Source organism: Nomascus leucogenys, chromosome 25, assembly GCF_006542625.1.
Source record: "Nomascus leucogenys isolate Asia chromosome 25, Asia_NLE_v1, whole genome shotgun sequence".
Lineage (NCBI taxonomy): Eukaryota > Metazoa > Chordata > Mammalia > Primates > Hylobatidae > Nomascus > Nomascus leucogenys.
Window position 1 is genome coordinate 21,835,603 of NC_044405.1, and position 21,253 is coordinate 21,856,855.

The following is a 21,253-nucleotide window of genomic DNA, read 5'->3' on the forward strand; positions in this document are numbered from 1 at the left end:
AGACATCTGATGGTTTTAAAAATTGGAGTTTCCCTGCACAAGCTCTCTCTTTGCCTGTCGCCATCCATGTAAGACATGACTTGCTCTTTGCTTTCCACCATGATTGTGAAGCTTCCCCAGCCACATGGAACTATGAGTTCTCCATTAAATCTCTTTCCTTTGTAAATTGCCCAGTCTCAGGTATGTCTTTAACAGCAGCAGGAAAATGAACTAATACACCAGCCAAGAATGGATTTTTAAATTAATGGAGTTAGGTCCGATTAATATCAATGCATTAATGTATAAATGTCTACATTATGCATTACAATCAAGAGTTTTGAATATAATGCAACTAAAATATATGCAATGAATACAATACAGTAAGTCATTAGCTTCCAGGTATAAGTAGATGCTCAATAAATATTACTGAATTACTGAATGAATGGCTTCCTACAAAGTTTTATATGAAAAATTATATTTTGATGAAATTAAGATGCCATCAATTGTAAGATATAGTATCACTGATTAAGAAAATAGATTCATTAAATTATGACTTGCTATCTAGTATGTCACACCCTAACTTCAAAAATGTTAAAAATGCCACACGTGGTGGCTCACACTTGTAATACCAGCACTTTCGGAGGCCAAAGTGGGAGGATCACTTGAAGCCAGGAGTTCAAGGCCAGCTTGGGCAACATAGCAAAATCCTATCTATATGTAAAAATAAAAAAACTACCTGGGCATGGTGGTGCACGCCTGTAGTCCCAGCTACTTGTGAGGCTGAGCTAAAAGGATCACTTGAGCCTAGAAGTTTGAGGCTGCAGAGAATTATGATCATGCCATTGCACTCAAGCCTGTCTCAGAAAAAAGTTAAAAACAAGAAAAAAATACAGTATTTTGAAATTACTGTATTTGCTTTTTCTGCTTCGTCTATGCCAACTGTTATACCACTAATATCCACTAGATGCCGCTGTGATCTGCTACTTCAGGTTCCGAAAGGCAATCTGAAAGCCAGTTTTCTCCAAGGATTTAAAATTGAAATAATTCACCCCCTTTAAAAACAAAAGATATTTTAACCACCTCATATTTTAGGGGGTTGTGGCTCATTCTTTCTCCGTGTTAAGACCTATCTGAAGTATCTCATGAAGTTTAAAATTATTTAAAAAGGAAATTGAAAAGTTTTAATGGCTTGATAGAAAACAATTGCTTCCCTTTTATCCACATCCCCAAATTTCACATTTTGCGTGTAACTCATGACTAGTCTTCAGTGGGTTATAGAGAAGAGATGGTAACACTGATAGGAAGGCTGATGTTGACTTCAATGAAATAATAAGTAAAACTTGAAGGAAAGAGCATGACATCTTCTGATTTGAAGACAGCAGATCATGGTACCCTGTACTCATGAGTCACCGCTCCCAGAGACAGGAAAAGCTGGGTGGAAAAGAAAATCTGGGCTGATAGGACCGGGCCCTGAGCTTGAAGCCAAGCCCAGTGTTAACCCTGGGCATTGACCCAGGCCCTCCCTGGCTAAAATCTGGAAGATTTTCCCTGCTGGGTGAGAATCACTTTTTCAGCAAAATGATACAAGCTTTAGGGCCAAAAGGAAGCCCATGAAGCTTCCAGAGACATGCTTAGAGCAATGCCGCTCAAACTCTTACCAATCTCCACTACATGAGAACACAAATGGAGAATAAGTATCTCAAAACTTGTATAACACATTTAAACAGTTTTACATCTGCTAAATCTAATAAAAAGAAACCAGGATTGTATTTCATATGTCTTTGTTTCATATTTCATTTTTCCAGTAATTCAATTCTTTTAGTATTTTACAAAAGTATTGGTCCATAATAGATTGGAATTTAAAAAAAAAAATCCCTTCAGCCCAGATAGCTTTTGAAGCACCGCAGAGAGCCCACCCCAAGCTGCTGGAGGAGGCAATTCTGGGACGATGAGGCCATCACACTCCTGAATAATTTTCTAGTAGACCAAACAGCTAAGAAAGGGCTGAAGAACAGGAGCACTTTGATGGTAAAGGACAGGACGAGTGGAGAGGTAAAAAGAAATCCTAAGAATAGAACACCTCGGGGAGTCCCAGCCTCTGAACCCACAGTCAGCAGCTCACCAGAACCTAACATTTCTGCAGAGGCTCAGAGATTCCACCACTGCCACTCCCAGCAGCTCACCTGCCCAATGTATAGACAATCAGCCTAGCACTGACTTTGGGACAGAGGATCTCAGGTGGTTACAGTGAAAAGAAAATGCAAAACCACTCAGAATTGCCCAAGTCTGACATATTTAGCTTCAGAAGAGAAACACACAGAGAGGTCCATTGTTAACCCCTTCCTGGTTTGATCCACCCGAAGCCAGCCGGCTTGGATGGAGGGGAGGTGTAAGGCACTGTGGACTTCCATTTATGGATAACTGTGAGCTGGCTTTTGTCTTCTCTGAAAAATGCCCTGTTACACTAGCATACCGTCAGTGCCTTTTTTGGATAGCCATTTGGTAATATCTATCAAAATGTAAACTGTGAATACTCTTTAACTCAGCTATTTCTCTGCTAGAAATTCATCCCCCAGTTATACTCCTAAAGTAAGCAAAGACATAAATAATACAGGATTCAATACTCTCTGGCTCTTTCTGAGAGAATAAAACTGGATAAAATCTAAATGTCCTTTATAAGAGATTAGTTGCATAACTACGGTACATCCATACAGATTAGTATGCACCATTAAAAGATTAAATGCTTCTGCAGTTACTAATATGCAAAGAGTTCCAAGACACAATGTTAAGTGAAGGAAGCAAGTTGAAGTGCAGTGTGTACAGTATGATCCTATTTGTGTAAACAAGAACAAATGCAGTCAGGTACGGTGGCTCATGCCTGTAATCCCAGCAGTTTGGGAGGCCAAGGCAGGTGGATCACCTGAGGTCAGAAGTTCAAGACCAGCCTGACCAACATGGCAAAACTCCATCTGTACTAAAAATACAAAAATTAGCTGGGTGTGGTGGTGGACGTCTGTAATCCCAGCTACTTGGGAGGCTGAGGCAGGAGAATCGTTTGAACCCAGGGGGGCGGAGGTTGCAGTGAGCCAAGATCGGACCACTTCACTGCAGCCTGGGTGAAAGACCGAGACTCCGTCTCAAAAAAAAAAAAAAAAAAAGAAAGAAAGAAAGAACAAATGCATTTCCGTCATGCAGAGAGACCTTCTGAGGGCTGCCCAAAAAGCTGTTCACAGCGATCACCTCTGGGGGGTGGAGCCAAGGGTCAAGATCGGGGAGGACTTTGATTTTTAACTTCACACCCTTGTATGTGGTCTGACTTTTTAAAAAGTAAAATTGTATCAATTTAATATGGAGCAAGGTGTCTATTGCAGAGTATCAAGAGCTACAAGAGGCCAGGTGCAGTGCCTCACACCTATAATCCCAGTGCTTTGGGAGGCCAAGGCAGAAGGATTCCTTGAGGCCAGGAGTTTGAGACCAGCCTGGGCAACATAGCAAGACCCTGTCTCTAAAAAAATAAAAATAAAAAATTACCTGAGCATGGTGGTGGGTACCTGTAGTTCTAGCTACTCAGGAGGCTGAGGCAGAAGGGCTGCTTGAGCCCAGGAGCTCGAGACTGCAGTGAGCTATGATCACACCACTGCACTCCAGCCTGGGCAACAGAATGAGATGCCCCCTCTTAAAAAAAAAGCGCTACAGGAAATGGCAGCAAATATCAGTCAGCCAAAGACATAACCTGACACAAGCAGCTGCACAAAATAGTATTTTGCCCTCAAGCTCAAGGGACATCGACAAAGAAAAAACACACAACTCCCAGTGTGCTCTCAACCCATGGCTGTGTATATCTTTTAGTGATGAGCCTTGGGGACCCCGTAAAACCCAGAGGAACATGTGGCAGAGGACCCAGGGCTTCCAGGGATCGTGGCCATCACCAGGTGAGAAAGCCCAGAGACAACCGCTTGAGTGTTTAATTACTATGTGAAAATGGAATGAGAGGGAAGGAAATTGGGTCTGGTTACTTCAATAAAAAATGGTTGACCAGATGTGGTGGCTCACACCTGTAATCCCAGCACTTTGAGAGGCCAAGGTGGGTGGATCACCTAAGGTCAGAAGTTTGAGACCAGCCTGGCCAATGTGGTGGAGTCCCATCTCTACTAAAAATACAAAAATTAGTTGGGTGTGGTGGCACGCACCTGGAATCCCAGCTACTTAGGAGGCTGAGGCGGGAGAATCATTTGAAACTGGGAGGCAGAGGTTGCAGTGAGCTGAGATTGTGCCACTGCACTCCAGCTTGGGTGACAGAGTGAGACTCCATCTCAAAAAAAGAAAAAGGTTGCCCGGCCCTGATTCATAAGTAGAGGGAGTGTCTGGTGTCTTGGGAACCAGTAGCACTGTTAACATTTACAAACGGGACACAAACATTTCCCGTTTAATTCCACCCTGCACAGTGCTGATTCATTATGATACCATTGGTCTCAGAAATGCTTTTCTTAAAAGTTGTATATAATTACCACATATATACACATAAATAAAAATATACACACATATATGTGTATACACGCACACACACATACATATCACACTCTGTGCTCTCAGCCAGGGAGAGCTGGGGAAGGAGATTTTCTTTGGAGCCCTTAGCACATTACACTATATTACAAATGCTCTTGGCCAAAGAGTATTTTCAGTGCTGTCCTGAGTTGTGTTCTGCAAAATGCACTGTTTACTCCACTGTGATCTTCCTTTCTGCCACTCATTTCATGTTCTAGGGAACAGTTTTGACTCGCAGTTATGGGTAAAAGGTGTTTGAGTGATTGTTCTAAACTCGCCCTAAAGAGACCAAGGAAGAATATTATGCCAAGTGTCAAAAAGCTACTTTCCAGGCAGCTCAAGTTGCCTTCATGGAAATGATGAAGGAAGCAGAGGGTGAAGTTTAAGGACAGGTGGAAATCCTTCACAATCCTATCGGGCATCATTAACAGCACTGTAAGGCTGGGAGAGATGACCAGGGGGATTTGAAAAGAGCATTAGGGTAGGAAGCCGGAATTAAGCTTATAAAGACCCATAGAGCACGCAGTCCTTCTATGTCATGGCCTATCTGACAGATGCGTTGGGGGGCCCCAGAGAGCTAGGAGTAGTGGGCAGAGGTCAAGCAAGCACAGAGCCACCCTCTACAAGGACACCGGAGCACTGAGGCCACTGCACCTGGGAAGAAACCACCAAGATTTCTGTTAGCCAGGGTGGGCCAGCTGAATGTCTGCAACATCACTGAAAACAGTCGCAAGTTGGAGAGACAATGGTCTTTTTTAGCACTCCCCTTGGGGGAAGCAGTGTGGGAGATGGAAGGTTCTGGAGTAAGGGGTTATACCTCGAGGGGCTGGCTTCAGGACATTGTCCTGTGGGTCGGTAGGTGTCCTTAATTGTGAGGCTTTTGTTTTGCTGAGAGGAGGCTGTAAGTTTGAGGCAAAAAATGAATTCTCCGGAGGTAAAGAAGCGGCTGAGGCTGCTTCCCCCCGGCCCTTTCTTCCTGCTGGGCCTTTCCTTTATTTATTTAGAGTATTCAGCCTTTCCTCTAGGTAAATATTGAACGAATATATAAAAACCACTAGTTTAAACAGTGTCAAATTATTATCCTGTCTCCACCTGGCCCTGGGCATGGCTGTGGTGTGTATTGTGCTAGGTTCTGACTCTCTTTGGTTGAGCAGGAGGCGGCCCTAACGTTATAGGTGGAGATGGCTGCCCACCTGCCGTGAAGGCACTTCCGGTGTCCGCCATCTTGGGAGCAGCTCAGATCGGAAACCACCGGCCAGAGAACGCAACTGGGAATGGAAAGCAGGAGTGGCTCTTTGTGTTGCTTTGGGCTAAATTAAGAGAAGGGTAGATGTTTGGAGGTGGTGTTGGCTACAGGGAAGAAGGAGTTAGAATGGGATGAAAATTTTTGGCCCAGAAAAGGGGAGCAGTGGTTGTTGGCTGAGGCATTTATTGAAGGACTCCCATGGAGAAGATACATATGGTTGGGGGCAGAGTCCCTGTTGAGAGGGAGTGCTGCCGGTTCCACACAGAAATTCCTTCTCCCTGACAACTGCAGATGTTTTAGCAGCATTGCTTTTATTTATTTATTTATTTATTTTTGAGACTGGGTCTCACTCTATCACCAGGCTGGAGTGCAGTGGCACAATCTTTGCTCACTGCAACCTCCGCCTCCTGGCTTCAAGTGATTCTTCTGCGTCGGCCTCCTGAGTAGCTGGGACTATAGGCACACTCCACCACACCCAGCTAATTTTTGTATTTTTAGTAGAGATGGGGTTTCACCGTGTTGACTGGGCTAGTCTCGAACTCCTGACCTCGTAATCCGCCCACCTCGGCCTCCCAAAGTGCTGGGATTACAGACTTGAGCCACCCGCGCCCGGCCCAGCAGCATTGCTTTTAGACTGACACCTTAGAAACGAAAAGTCTGTTTACTGGCCACCTACACACCCTGTCAATCCCTAAACAACCTGAAGGTTTAGGGCCCTACCATAGACACGCTGTAACCCATTCAGAGGTCTAGCCTTTGCTACAGCAAGTGGTGTAAACTCCCACGGCCCAGTTATGTCCAGGGATCAGTTGGGTTTTTGGCCTCCTTATCCTCAAATGGGGCAGGCATAGCTCTGGGCCAGTCAAGCGCTGAGCTGATCCAAGACATTCTTCCACCCGCCAGACTGGAAATACCGGAAAAGCAGTGGCAGCTGCCCTCAGAGGCAGTGTCAGTATTTTCTTTCCTTTTGGCCAGTTCTGTTTCGACTAGAAACTGGAATCATAATTATAATGATACATGTTTACAGATTTTAACTAATTGATCCCTTGGAGTCCTCTTTTGGGGGAAAAGCATTCTACCCACCTCATACATCAGGAAAGCAAGAGGCCATATGGTTTGGCTGGGCTGGGTGGCCTCTGGTGTCAGTAGGAGAGTGGAGACTGCGGCTTCAACAGTTCTTGACTTCTTGGCCTGTGTCCAGATCTCTGGGCCTTGCAGCCCCTAGAAAGGTGACACATGAGAAACTGAAGTGGACCAGACCATAAACTCTCAGGAGCAGTTACCGCTAGAGAGGAGGGCAGGCCTCGTGGCCCTGCCTGTGCCTGTTTCTCTTAGAGGGACAGGTTGGAGAGGAGGAAAACCCCTTACTACAGGAGTGTTTCACCCACCTTTAATTACCAGTTAAAACAAAACATTCTGTAATGAAAATTCCCCTTGAAAGAAACTCCAAGTTGCTGTGAAGGTTTCAGCTTTCCCTTTTGAATCCCAAGGTCTGCAGCCGTATAATCCAATGTTGGTCTGGAAAAATATTTGGCTACAGAAAAACCCACATGGGGTGTTGGGGACGCCAGTAAAGGGCAGGAGGTTGGATCTTGTACAGTAGCCCTTAGCAAAATCCTTCAGGTCAAGCCCTGGCCTACTTATTAAGAACCCTCTTAACGCTTTTAATAAGAGGTAGGTATGTTTTCTTCTGATTCTATCTTCTCTATTGCCAGCAATGTTTGTCCTCAACAAATTAATGTGAGTTGGTGGTGGATGTAGAAGAGGGGAGAAGGGAAACCTAGTTCTCCAATGGTCATTCCTATTTCAAGATAAGGGAAGTGGCAGAACCACAGAGGGAGGCAGGCCGGGGAGCCTCCAACCCAACAGGTGAAGACACACATAGAGGCATGCAAATCAGCAAACAAATTCAGGCTGGGTTCCCAGAGGGAAATGTCTGTGTTTTTTTCTAAGTGAGCAGGTGTAGTTAAGCACACCATTTTCACGGTGTGTTGAAGCAGATTACCAGCCCTATTTGGAAGCACAACGTTGCCATCTCAATGGGTTCTCCTTCTGAACCCATAATAGGTGTTTACTTAGACCAGATCCCATATTGCCTTGTGTCATTGTCCAATTTTCCTATGTGGATTTTACCAATTCAATTGTAGATGTCTTAGTAACAGGGACCAGAATTTTTCCATAATCAATAGTAGTTTAAATGATTGAACAAAAAAGTTTCCTCTTGTGTGCAATCAGCTGAGGAACATAAACTAATTTCAGTCTCATTCCTAGTGCCTGATTTTTCTTGAATCATTCTAGGTTTCCTGTCTGGCCCACGCTTTGAGAGTCCTCCCTGCTGCAGGGAGCACATCTGTGAGCCATGTGTTTCCTTTCTTTGCTCCTGTACAATGGTAATTTTTTTCTTAGCTACTACAGGAAGCCCAGCAGATTCAGATGTACAAGAAGCCACACCAAGACCTAAGATGGTATTCATTGATGTTATCAGCAGGCTGATGCCACCATCTGCCTAGAGAGTGGTTACCCTGAGAAGTTTACCCCAGTTCTAAGTTTGGTTGGTCTGTTTTGAGGTGATAGCCTCATATTGAAGTAATTTCTCCCCACCAAAGGGTCTAGAATAGGTTTATTTGTAATCTATTTTATGTAGCTGTGACTGCCTCAAGACGCCTGCAAAGGGTTATTAAGAGTGTGTGTCTAGGCATGTGGATAACTGTTCCAGCTCAACAGTCTGTGAACACCATTAGTAGCCCTTGAAATGGATCTACAGGAAGTGCTGGCTGTTAATTACTCTGCCCTGATGCTCCTGTGTGAGCAGAATAAAGAGATGATGTCTAACTTTGCAGGTAGCTGAGTGCTCTAAATTGATGACTAGTTCAGGGAGACGGAGGTGCCGTGCCATCCTAAGCATAGAAGACATCGCCAAAGGAACAGTGGGAGATTAACAACTCTCCCATGCTAGGAGGGTGACTTGCCAAACTGATAGAAGTGTGACAAACTGATAGACTGTGGTGCTGTGTCCCTTCTATGAGCTAAGGGAGGGCTTCACCTGAGGCAGGCAGAAGTGCTAAGAGAAGATTTATGTGGTAAGGGAGAGGGAATTTTTCCAACAATAACTATTAATTGACTTTCATTTTGTAGAAGAATATTGTATTAAGTGTTTGGAGATAGAAAAAGTATGGCATGCTCTCAGGATGTTTATGATTTACTTGGGGAGATAAGGCACATGATTGAAAAGCTAGTTAAAATACAAGACAATAGAATATCCACTCTCTGGAATAACATTCAGCCATTAAAATGGATGAATCGGATCCGTATGTACTCAGAGTTGAGCGGGAAAAGGCCAGTAGCAGAACAAGACACCATCTATGTAAAAATTAAAGCAAAGCACACAGATGTGTGTGGACATATATGTGTATGCGTGTGAACATATCTGCGTATGCCTGTGAACATATGTGTGTATGCACACGGCTGAACGGGGACTGGAGGAGAGCACGTGGAAAAAGAGCCAGAGGTTCCTCCTGGGGAGGGAAGTGAAATTGGGGAGGATGGAGAAGGGCACCTTTCATATTTTTACCACACATACTTTTGTATTGAATACATTATTTAGAACAAGAAAGTCTTTCTGTATTTCTTATGTAAAAAAGGAAAAGAATGAAAAACATAGCAACAAAGCAAGTACATGATTGATGCCAAGGGATGACTCTAAAGGTAAAAGTGGTGGCATAGTTTGTCCATCACCTCACAAACCCTGCTGCCACTCCTCTTCCTCCTTGTTTACAGAATCCCATTTTTTGCTCAGGAATCTACCTGCCTGTGTCTCAGGAGATATCTGGAAAAACATAAAATCATGGTGGGCCCATCCCATCCCTCTGCAGTGATTTGCGGTGCTTGGTCATGTGATGCCATCAGGGCCAATGAGATTGGAGGGACTGTCCAGGGGGCTGCTGGGTAAAGCTTCTTTGCTCTTAAAAAGAGGAACAAAGAAGCCAAAGGACCACTTTTTCCTTCAACAGGATAGCACCGTTTCTGGATGTGATGACTGGCAATGTGGCAGCCATTGAGACTTAGGGAGCTATCCTGGGGACCAAGCCAAACTCTGAGGATGTTGGTAGAAAGAGGGAAAAGCCTGAATCCTTGAAGATATTGTTGAGCCACTGAATCAACCTACCCTGGAGCTGTCCTAGCTCAGGACTTCAGCTCCAGTGACAGAACACATTTTTCTTTTTGTTCAAGCCAGCTGAGGTGGGGATATCTATTACCTTCCAACTCACATGCCAGTCACAGGGAGCCCTGTTTGTGAGGCTTCAAGCCCCTTGGGTGCATCTGCGGGGAAGTTTGAGTCCTCAGGGACATGCCCTCTGGGGACAAGAATGAGAAGGAGTCATAAGCCCTCTGTGGCTGGGGAGGCAGAGAAGTCATCCTGAGCTAGGGTCACTCTTTGCCCTGGCACCTCAGTGGGTGAGAGGAACTGCTAGGGTGAGGTAGAGAGATATATTTAATACAAGTGCCCCTCAGTCTGGCCCCTGGGATATTTGATATGAGTTCTTTCTTTCTTTTTTAAAATTGAAACAGGGTCTAACTTTTTTGCTCAGGCTGGAGTGCAGTGGCACGACCTCCACTTGCTGCAGCCTTGACCTCCCGGGCTCAAGCAATCGTCCCATCTCAGCCTCCCCAAGTACCTGAGACCACAGGTTCACACCACCATGCTTGGCTTATTTTTATTTATTTATTATTTATTTATTTTTATTTTTTTGTAGAGACAGGGTTTCTGATGTTGCCCAGGCTGGTCTCGAACTCCTGGGCTCAAGTGATCCTCCTGCCTCAGCCTCCCAAAGTGCTGTGATTACAGGTATGAGTCACTGCACCCAGCCTACAAGTTCTTAACATAATCGAAGGCGTAGCTGGGAGACACAAGACCCATCACAGCTTTGTAATATTTGGAGGGAAGTTTTCTTCCTTCAGAGCAGAAAGCATCACTGCTGTCATGGGGGAAGGATATTAGCAGCCTCATGGGAGCTGGAGTGAGGCTGGAGTTGGGACAGTGGCCAGCCTTGCAGAGCCATGGGTAGGTTGCAAGGGCTGGGCAAGCAGAGCCCCATGGGCGTGCTGTGGTGGGGAAGAAGCAGGCAGGGGGAAAGCCCACTGCAGGTGTTTCCAGGGTGCGCCAGAAGCAATGATGGTTTCAATTGGTTTGTAGATGAGTCTCCCTGAATTCAACTCCACTCATCCTAAACTGGTATTGATTTAAAGTATTTTCAACTGGGGTGATCTCTTGCAGTATTTTGGAGCTGTGCTCCTGAAGAGAGAACGGGGAAATAAAGTCTTATTGTGAGAGTGTGTGTGTGTGTGTGTGTGTGTGTGTGTGTGTGTGTAGAGAGACAGAAGGGAGGGAAGAGGAGGGCATGGGAAGAGAGGAGAGGAGAAGGGGAAGAAGGGGAGGAATGAGTTCTATTTAACCTGGTCCTGAGGAGGGGGTGGCTGGTTTCTGCACTGAGATATAGCTGTTTCCTTCTCTTGCCTTGCCTCCAGCTTGAAATCAACCACTTCCCTCATTTTCTTGGAATGAAGTCAAGGAAGGCTTGCTTACTCTTACAGTGCAAAACCCGGCCCCGGGTCTTCCCACTGTGATCTACTGAACCCTAAGGTCACTCAGAGCGACTTGAAAGTGTTTCAGGGGCCATAAATGCACAACTCAAATCTCATTTAAAAATTTTCCCGCTTCATACCTGTTAGGATAGCCTGTATCAAAAACCAAAACCCTTGAAAACAACAAGTGTTGGTGACTGTGTGGAGAAATCGAAACGCTTTTGCACTACTGGGGATGTAAAATGGTGCACCGACTGTGGAAACAGTAGGGAGGTTCTTCCAAAAATTTAGCACAGAACTACTACATGGCCCAGCAATTCCGCTGCTGGATACACGCCCAAAAGACTGAACGCAGAGACTCAGTCTTTGTACCCCAGTGCTCCTGGCAGCATTATTCACAGTAGCCAAAAGGTTGAAACAACTCAATGTCCATCGATGGGTGAACAGATAAATCAAATATGATGTATCCATATCATGGGACGTGATTCAGCCTTAAAAAAGTAATGAAGTGGCCGGGCCTGGTGGCTCACACCTGTAATCCCAGCACTTTGGGAGGCTGAGGTGGGTGGATCACCTGAGGTCAGGAGTGCGAGACCGTCCTGGCCAACCCGGTGAAACCCTGTCTCTACTAAAATACAAAAATTAGCTGGGCATGGTGGTGGGCGCCTGTAATCCCAGCTACTTAGGAGGCTGAGGCAGGAGAATCACTTAAATCTGGGAGGTGGAGGTTGTAGTGAGCCGAGATCACACCATTGCACTCCAGCCTGGGCGACAGAGCAAGACTCTGTCTCAAACAAACAAACAACAACATAATTTACACTTCTGCATATAGGACTCTAATTCAATAAATGTGGTGTTTAATTGAACAAATGTGTATTGAACCCCAGTGACCCATTTGGAAGATGTTGCTGGGGAGTGGTATAAAGACAAGATATAGTCTCTTCCCAATTTACCCACAACAGAAAGAGGGTGACTATCAGGAACACAATTAATGGGAATACCAGGGCATTTCTGAGAGGCCCTATTACAGAGGTACAAATCAGGACTTGTGGGAGTCCTTCTCGCAGGAGAAGGTCAAAACTCCAACTAATGCAACTTCCCTGCTAGTAAAACCTATTTTTCTTTTTCCTTCTGAACTATTTCTGTCCCAGTTATTATCAGTGAAAAGCCTTAAGCTTCTCTGGTTTCTCACCCATGTCCAGAGACAGACAAGCCGCGGGTTCAGATGCTGGTTTTTCACATCCACCACTTCACACCACGAGGACCTCACTCACTGCAGCTGCAGAACAGGAAGGGGTCATCTACACTGGTTACACACCTCATTTTTAGCTGGATGTAGCTAATTATTTTCTGTTTAAGACTCTTTCTTGTCTTTTTAATCATACGAAGTAACTGCATTATTACGCTCTCATTGTAAGGATGTGAACCATATGGTAGTGCAGAAAATAAAATGTGAAAATCTGTTATATCTGTTCTCTGTTCTCATTTCCTCATCTCATTCATTACTGCAACAAAAACCAGTTGTCCTCACTTTGGGAGGCCGAAGTGGGTGGATCACTTGAGGTTAGGAGACCAGACTGGCCAACATGGTGAAACCCTGTCTCTACTAAAAATACAAAAAATTAGCCAGACGTGGTGGCTCATGCCTGTAATCCCAGCACTTGGGAGGCCGAGGCAGGTGGATCACCTGAGGTCAGGAGTTCGAGAATAGCCTGGCCAACAGATGAGACCTCATCTCTACTAAAAATACAAAAATTAGCCCGGCGTGGTGGCACATGCCTGTAGTCCCAGCTACTTGGGAGGCTGAGGCAGGAGAATCTTTTGAACCCGGCAGGTGGAGGTTGCAGTGAGCTGAGATTGTGCCACTGCACTCCGGCCTGGGCAACAGAGTGAGACTCTGTCTAAAAAAAAAAAAAAAAAAAACCAAAAAAAAAAACCAAAACCAAAACAACCCACTGCACTCCGGCCTGGGCAACAGAATGAGACTCTGTCTATTAAAAAAACAAACAAAAAAAAAACCAAAAAAAAAAACCCACAACCTATTGTCCAGTCAAGTCTTTCTTGCTACCAGAGCAGGGGACATGCCACTGATGAGAGCATCTTCTCTGTTCCTTCCAAACACTCAGCCCAGCACTCGGATCAGTGCTCACCCAGTGCAGAGTCATGGTGCCAGGGCATGGAGTACAGATGCCAGAGCCACAGCCATCAGAGACAGTGTTGTTGTTTTCTAGGGCCCTGTAACAAATGACCACGAGCTATGTGGTTTGTAGCAATAGTCATGTATTCTCTCACAGCTCTGGAGTCTGGAAGTCCCAAATCAAGATGTTGGCCGGGCTGTGCTCCCTCTGAGGCCTCCGGGGAGGATGCTTCCTTGCCCCTCCCTGGCTTCTAAAGTCTTCTGGTCCTCCTCAGTCTGTCGCTGCATCTTTCTAATCTCTGCCTCTGCCTTCACATGGCCGTCTTCCCTCTGTGGGTCTGTGTGTCCAAATTTCCCTCTTCTCATAAGGACACTGACTAGTGGATTGGGGCCTACACCCCTCCAGTGTGGCCTCATCTTAACTTGATTACATCTGCAAAGACCTTTTTCTCAAGGAAGGTGATAGGGTTTGGCTGTGTCCCCACCCAAATCTCATCTTGAATTGTAGCTCCCATAATTCCCATGTGTTGGGGGAGGGACTCAGTGGGAGATAATTGAATCATGGGGGTGGTTGCCCTCATACTGTTCTCGTGGTAGTAAATAAGTCTCAAAAGATCTGATGGTTTTATAAGGGGGAAACCCCTTTCACTTGGTTCTCATTCTCTCTCTTGCCTGCCGCCATGTAAGATGTGCCTTTCACCTTCTGCCGTGATTGTGAGGCCTCCCCAGCCATGTGGAACTGTGAGTCCATTAAACCTCTTTTTCTTTATAAATTACCCAGTCTTGGGTATGTCTTTATCAGCAGCGTGAAAATGGACTAATACAGAAGCTCACATTCACACATAAGGGAGTTATGACTTGAATAGATCCTTTGAGGGGACACAATTCAAGTCACAACAGATGGAGACTCCATACTTCTAAACAATCCACCAGGAGCCGCAGTGGCCCTAAGCAAAAGATCGTCTCTCTTGAAGGCCAGTCCGGCTCGACTATGGCACCTGGGCAGATAATGAAAACACTAACCCCCTTCGACGCTCCCCATGGACTGGGCTCACTGATCTGCAGAATGACCCCCGTTGGGGACCTGGTTCAAGGTAACGTGCTGCAGCCCAAGCAACTGCTTGCTTCAGTTTGCAAGCTGTGCAGAGCAGACAGCCCAAAATGGCAGTGGCTTGGGGAAAAGCCAGACTTTCTTGAAAAGCTGTCATTTCAGAAAGAAAGAAAAAAAATCACTTATTTTTTGGATAAGCGTTGAGTATCAAAGATTTAAAAATTTGGCTCTGACCGCAATATATCTGAAAGTAGAGGTCATTCTGTAAAGATCAGCCTCTTCCTAAATCACCAGGCTGTCCAACCAGCTCCTGGCAGGGTCCGAGGGACCCATCGAAGTGGCCAGTGGACTGCCCCAAGGGAAGCATGAGGAAAGCACAGGGCCCCTTCTGGTAACCTGGAGAGGAGTGCCAATGGACAGAGAGTAAAGCTAGGGCACGAATGGGGACATTTTATAAAGGCAGCTTCCCTCCTCTCCTGGGCTCACTGGTACACAGGAGAGGAGAGTTGGTGGCTTGCTGAATAGCCATTGAGTTAAGAAATATAGCTTCAGACATACCATCTTGTAACTGGAGCCATCCAAACCTCTACTTCTGAATGTTCCCATGGCAAAAACACAGATTTTCACAACATTCCAGGAAAATCCTGAAATTGAGTCCTGTAGAGGGCTGGGGATTGTTTTGCCAAGGAAATAATATTCCACACATTGGAGGTCCATCTGTGTGGGCAGATGTCTGTCTTGGGAATGACAGAGTGGGGCCCCAAGCTGGTGGTCACTGCTGGGAGTAGGGGCCAGGACGCAGACTGGAGAAGGCAAATGGTACCACCCAATGCAGAGATAACGTTGGCCTGGGGTCCCTGTGTCAGCTGATGGGGACGGAGGTCGGCAATAGAAAGAGGACTCAGGAATGCATCTATCCTTCCTGTTCCTTGTCCCTTCACTCTCAAGGAAAATGGCAGCATCGTCACGATTCCCCAAATGAAAATCACATTGGAAAATATCTAGTGTTTTATACAAGAAGGCCAGAGGCTGATATCATGACCTTAGGTTTTAGAACTTTCTATCAGCGGCAACATATCAGCTAAAACATTCCCTATCGAGTTATTACATGAAGTTTTTTTATGCCTTAACTTTAAAAATAAAGGTCTGTAACTCCAAGCAAAAATCTCGGACTCCTCTTTATGAATCAAACTGATTCCCAAACTGAGATCATAGCCGGCTCCCTGGTCCCTGTGCTTACTATAAAACCCATCTTCTTTCCACGTCCAATATAATCAAGGCAGCCACACCCCACACGCAGCGCTCCAGCCTTACTTTCCCCAAATCCAGGCCCCACTTCATGTGAAAATGCATATTATTACCCTCGTGGGCCCAGAGCCTGTTTTGAAATAAAGCAAATAAGAACCACAGGAGAGTGACTCAAGTCCAAATTGTGTGTCCTGACTTGGCGCAAATGTTCTTCCTTGTCCTTGCTTATTAACTTTGGGAGACACTGAGCATTCCCCAGGATGCGCTGGGGGTTTGCACACAATCCTGCCCAAAGCCTTTGCCCAGCAGCCGGGAATTCCCTCCCCTCCGTCCCCTTTTGGGGCCTGTTCAGCCGCCCTCGTTTTCGTGAACCCCACACAACCCACTGCGTTTGGAGGACCCTGTGATATACGGCGCCTTCCAGAGAACAGGATGCAGATGCGCGGGGGAGGTAACCGGAGAACAGCGCAAGAAGATGCGGCTGTCCCTGGAGCCCAACACATAAATTACAAAGCACAATTTCGAATTCAAGGGCAAGCATTGCCATTCCTCTCTTTTCCAAACTTTGGCTTTTTTGTGCTCAAGGTTAAGTTTGAGAGGAGTGTAGATTTTACCCCAAGATGACTTCTTCCCATTCCATTTTAATTATCCGCTGGGTCTCAGTGACCAAGTCATGAGCAGGGAGGACCCTTGTCTTCAATGCCCTGCCCTTGGCCAGCCAAGATCCAGTGTTCACTGTAGCCATGGTCTTTTCTGGGAGCAGAGGAATTTGTTCAGGGGGAAGGGGAGAAGAGGTGGCCCACACGGAGGCAGAAAGACCTTCATGTCACTGTGGAGGCTGAACCCAAGACCAACCAGGCACTTGGCAGTGACCACCTCTCCCCACCTCCCCAGGGACATTCACTGTCCTGGCTCGACCCTTCCTGATGCTCCCAGTGTCAGGGAGCAAGCTTGACTGTCTGCGCCCAGGAGTCCCAGACCTGAGGGCTACGCTTCTTCCGATTGCCTTTGTGCAGAGCACACAGATGGCTTCAAATAACAGGCTGGTTTCATGCACCTGTGCTCTGGCTGTCCCAGGTTTTAGAAAGGACTGATCCATCTCCTCCTGAAACTTCCATCTGAATACACATAAATAGAGTGTGAATGTGTGATGAAAGAAACACTCCTAAGCTACGTGATTAGATGATCTGTGTTCCCCCAAACTTTTGCAAACAAGAGACCACACCCTGGACTTAAACTTTCTTTTCAATAAAAGCAACCTAGGAAGTTTCCCAGTTTAGGTAGAAAATGGATTAGGCCAGGTGCAGTGGCTCGTGCCTGTAATCCCAGCCCTGTGGGAGGCCAAGGTGGGTGGACCACTTGAAGCCAGGAGTTTGAGACCAACCTGGTCAACGTGGCAAAACGCCATCCCTACTAAAAATACAAAAAATTAGCATGGTGGTGTGCACCTGCAACCCCAGCTACTCGGGAGGCTGAGGCAGGAGAATCACGTGGACCTGGGAGGCAGAGGTTGCAGGTAAGCCGAGATTGTGCCACTGCACTCCAGCCTGGGTGACAGAGACTCCATCTAAAAGAGAAAGAGAAAGAAAGAAAGAGAGAGAGAGAGAGAGAGAGGATTCAGCACCATCCCTAATGACAGGTGGGAAGGGACTGCCCTTACTGCCCGCTCCGAGATGCTGCAGCCCTGCCGGCCCCTGGAGTGTGACCTGAGGGACACAAAGCAGCACTGTTACCACCCTGAATGCCAGTTCCAAACACTGAGTGGGGACACAGGTGACCTCAACAGCAGGACCTGACTGCTCTCTCCAAGCACAAGGGAACTTTTTTTTTAGATCCATCCCCATCAGCGGTGTGAGCTGCAGGGAATATGCATCTGGATTTTTTTTTTTTTTTAAATGAGATGGGGTCTCACTTGCTCTGTCGCCCAGGCTGGAGTGTAGTGGCATGATCACAACTGACTGCAGAGCCTTGACCTCCCGGGCTCCAGCGAGCCTCCCACTCAGCCTCCCAAGTAGCTGGGGTCACAGGTGTGTGCCACCATGCCTGGCTCATTTATTTTAATTTTTTAAAGAGACAGGGTCTCCCTATGTTACCCAGGCTGGTCACAAACTCCAGGGCTCAAGAGATCCTCCTGTCTTGGCCTCCCAAAGTGCAGGGATAACAGGCATGAGCCACTGCGCCTGGCCTGCCTCAGACTTTAACCTGCACGAGGGAATGGGGAACTCAGTTATGGCGAGAAATGAGACCCCTCCCTTCAAGGGAGGCAGATACCGACCCTGAGCTCGTGGCCGTGCTGTGGGCCCAGAAATGAGGGGGATGGGGAGTGTGGCTGCCACATGACAGGCAGGATCGTGTACCTACAGCCTGCTGGACCTGGGCCCAGTAGAGCAAGTGCTGCCACCTGATATTCCAATGTCACATTCAGAGACAGCCACTGGCCACTTCCCAGCAGGGCTGGTGGGCACTTGTCAGGATGGGAAACTGGACCCATGTGGAGGTGTCCTGCCTGGTATGCTCTGCTGGGCTGTGACTCACGGAGGGACTGGGGCCCTGCACCCAGGTGACATCAGAGCCCAGGGTGCCATCTTTTCTCAGCTCCTTCTTGCCCATGTGGATGCAAGGCATGGGTGCCAGGTACTTTCCTCTTCCACCCACCCTCGGCTGCTGGGCCACCTTGACTGCCCTTGGAGTCCTGGGCCCTCAAGAGCCTTCTCCATCACCTGCTTCCCATGGGTGCTGCTCCGACACCCACCCCAGGTGCTCTGTGGAATGTGCCAGTCAGGGCTCCCTCACGGAGAGTGAACACCAAGGCCCACCTCGGCAAGCATGGCCAAACCACTCAACAAGCAGCCAGACACTGACGTCCTACCCAGCCCAGCCCTGTGACCTCGAGAGAAGGATAAGACGGACACCCCGACATCAAGAATGCGTGGTCTCGTGTGCAGCCCAATGCAAGCGCACAGAATGAGGGGGTGTAAGGTTGATGACATGCGCTAGGGGACTCTGGGGCAGGAGGGATCAGTGAGCTTCAAGGAGAAGGTGAATGCCATGCTGAGTCTTGAAGGATGAAAAGGATGGAAGGTGAATTTCAAGCCAAAGCTAAATGGAAAAAAAAAAGAAATAAAGAATTGAAGCTGGCAGCGAGGAGGAAGAAAAGGTTCTGAGGCTAGGGTAACAGGGCAGTGGTCAGAGAGGGGATGACGACGGGGGTTGGAGGATGGCAAGGAGCCCCTCAGCCACAACAGGGGACACCAAAGATGACAGAAGAGCTGGCATGAGGTCAAAGGGAAGCCAGAGAGAGGAACTTTTGGAAACCTGGCAGAGGTGTGAATGGTGACTTCCAAGCTGGTGAGCAGCAGGACGGAAAGGGCGGGTGATGGGTGTGGCAGCCGCATGTGTGGTGTGCTGGGCAGATGCTCTCATGGTGAAGCCGAGGCTCTGCCATTGACCACGAGGCACCACCAACCACACTCTGACTCCTCCAGTGATACAGCTGCCCTCTCAGCAGGGATGGTACCAAAGAGCCATTGGCATCATCAACTGTCCACTGCCAACCAGTTACATGGAGTCTTTAAAACTGGGGCTGGGTTTTAAAGACTTCAGAGGCTGAGAGGGAGGATTGCTTAGAAAGTATGGTCCCTGCCCACAAAAAGCCCGGCCCCCGGACCAGACAGAAGTGGCACAATGAGGGTATGAGAGTGTTTCTGTTGGCGGGTCCAGCCTCTGCGCTCTGACTTTCTCCACCTCAGAGATATCCCTTCACCCAGGTTCCTACAGAGCCCCATGCTCTTTCCTTATCTCAGAACCACAGATTGGAATCCACAAGGAGCCTAGCTAAAGATCATTTAGTCCAGTGGGTGCAAAACTTTTCCTGGAAAGGGTCAGACAGTAAATATTTTTGGTGTTTCCGGCCACAGTGTCTCTGTTGCAGCTGCTCAACTCTGCTGTTGTAGTCCCAAAGCAGCAATAGACAATACATAAGTGAAATGGGCATGGCTGTGTTCCAATAAAACTTTATTTGCAAAAACAGGGAGCAGGGCAGGTTTGGCCCACCAGTCATAGATCTAGCACTCAACGCTCACATCCTACAGATGCTGAAGTGGAGCCTCAGGAAGATGGAAATGACTTGCCCAAGGCTGCATGGCTCCCAGAACCAGACCAGAACTCGGAACATCTGCTCCTCAATCTTCAAATTTCTTTTTAAATGCTATTCAACCAGCTGCTTCCTCCTGGCAAAGTGGGGTCCTGGAAAAGACCATGAATCTTATTGACTCAAGAGATTGGAAAGTCCAGTAGAACCTGCTGGGATGTTTATGTTTTCAATGGAGTAGAGAAAACAAAAACAGATGAAGGACCTCAGCAATTTTTAAAAATGGAGCGTTCATTCAAATAAACTTTAAATCCTGCCAGGCAACCACAGGCACTTCACACTCCTGAGGTAGGCCCAGCAATACCTGAGATAAATCTCACCCCTATTTAATTATCATTAATCTTCCCTCCAGGCTTTTCCATACCTGCTAAATAGCTCAATCCATCTCATTACTGAAAGCAGCTGCTAGGTGTGGTTGTGAGAAATCTCATTAGCACAAATGTACTTCTGTAGGGTGGGTCCGATAGTCCCACCTCCCGAGATGGGGATGTTGAATGGCAAAATCTCAGCTCTGAGGACCATCAAAGCACTGGGTTCCCCAAAGTTTTGTCCACGCTCAGTAGTAAGAGCCTTTTATTATTGTCATTTTCAACTACAGAGATCATGCCCCCCAAATAAGAAGAAAGCAAACACCTTAAAAGGGCAAACTTGAAGATTCACAATAAATAGGTAACACGTGAATGGTCCAACATTATGAAGCTCAATTGTTCTTCCTCTCGGACGTGATAATTTCACATTTTCAGACCACCCTGTCAGCATGTCAGATTTAAAATATTACACGTAGAATAATGAAAAATTGCCAACATCTCACCACCGTCTTTTGATTAATGAGGAGTTCCTTAGAGATTGATTGGTTTGTTTGATTTTGTTACCGGGAGTGACGGATGGCTATTTTAAAAAATACTTAGCTTAGCGCTACCCTCCATGAGATAATTTTCATATGCCTTGTGTAGCTGCGTCCAGAATAATTGGACTTTATTGCCTTCCTTCCATGCATGAACTGAAGTTCCCTGGAGAAGCAAAACAGCTTCAGACTTTGTTGCTTTAATATTTCCATGTAGATCAGCTGCCGTGTTCACGGAGAGGCTTCCACCAGATGGCCAGCCCGCCTTGAAGTGACATTTCCCATTTCCCGTCGATTACTCACCAATGGAAAATAATGTGATACGAATCCCTCATTTGGGGTAATATGTGGCCATATCCTTGTTGTACCTGCACTAAAGATAAATCATGCAATAATTTCTCAACTCTCCAGGGAGAAAATAGGAGAAATAACAGGTCACCAGTGTTTGGCAGGAAAAGGGAATTGTTATT

General features: G+C 46.7%; 1 protein-coding gene across 3 annotated transcripts in view; it reads right to left on the reverse strand.

The window, feature by feature from the left end:
• The window catches only part of CLDN14 (claudin 14), a 113,860-nt gene that overhangs the window by 43,340 nt on the left and 49,267 nt on the right, over nt 1-21,253 (reverse strand). For 2 of the 3 annotated variants that reach the window (XM_003263913.4, XM_012501763.2), the window contains exon 2: nt 6,854-6,991. The gene's annotated coding sequence lies outside the window, so the exon portion shown is untranslated. Of the gene's footprint in view, nt 1-6,853; nt 6,992-13,888; nt 13,903-17,325; nt 17,337-21,253 lie in introns of those variants that run through there. The other variant, XM_030806320.1, reaches the window with a different exon arrangement.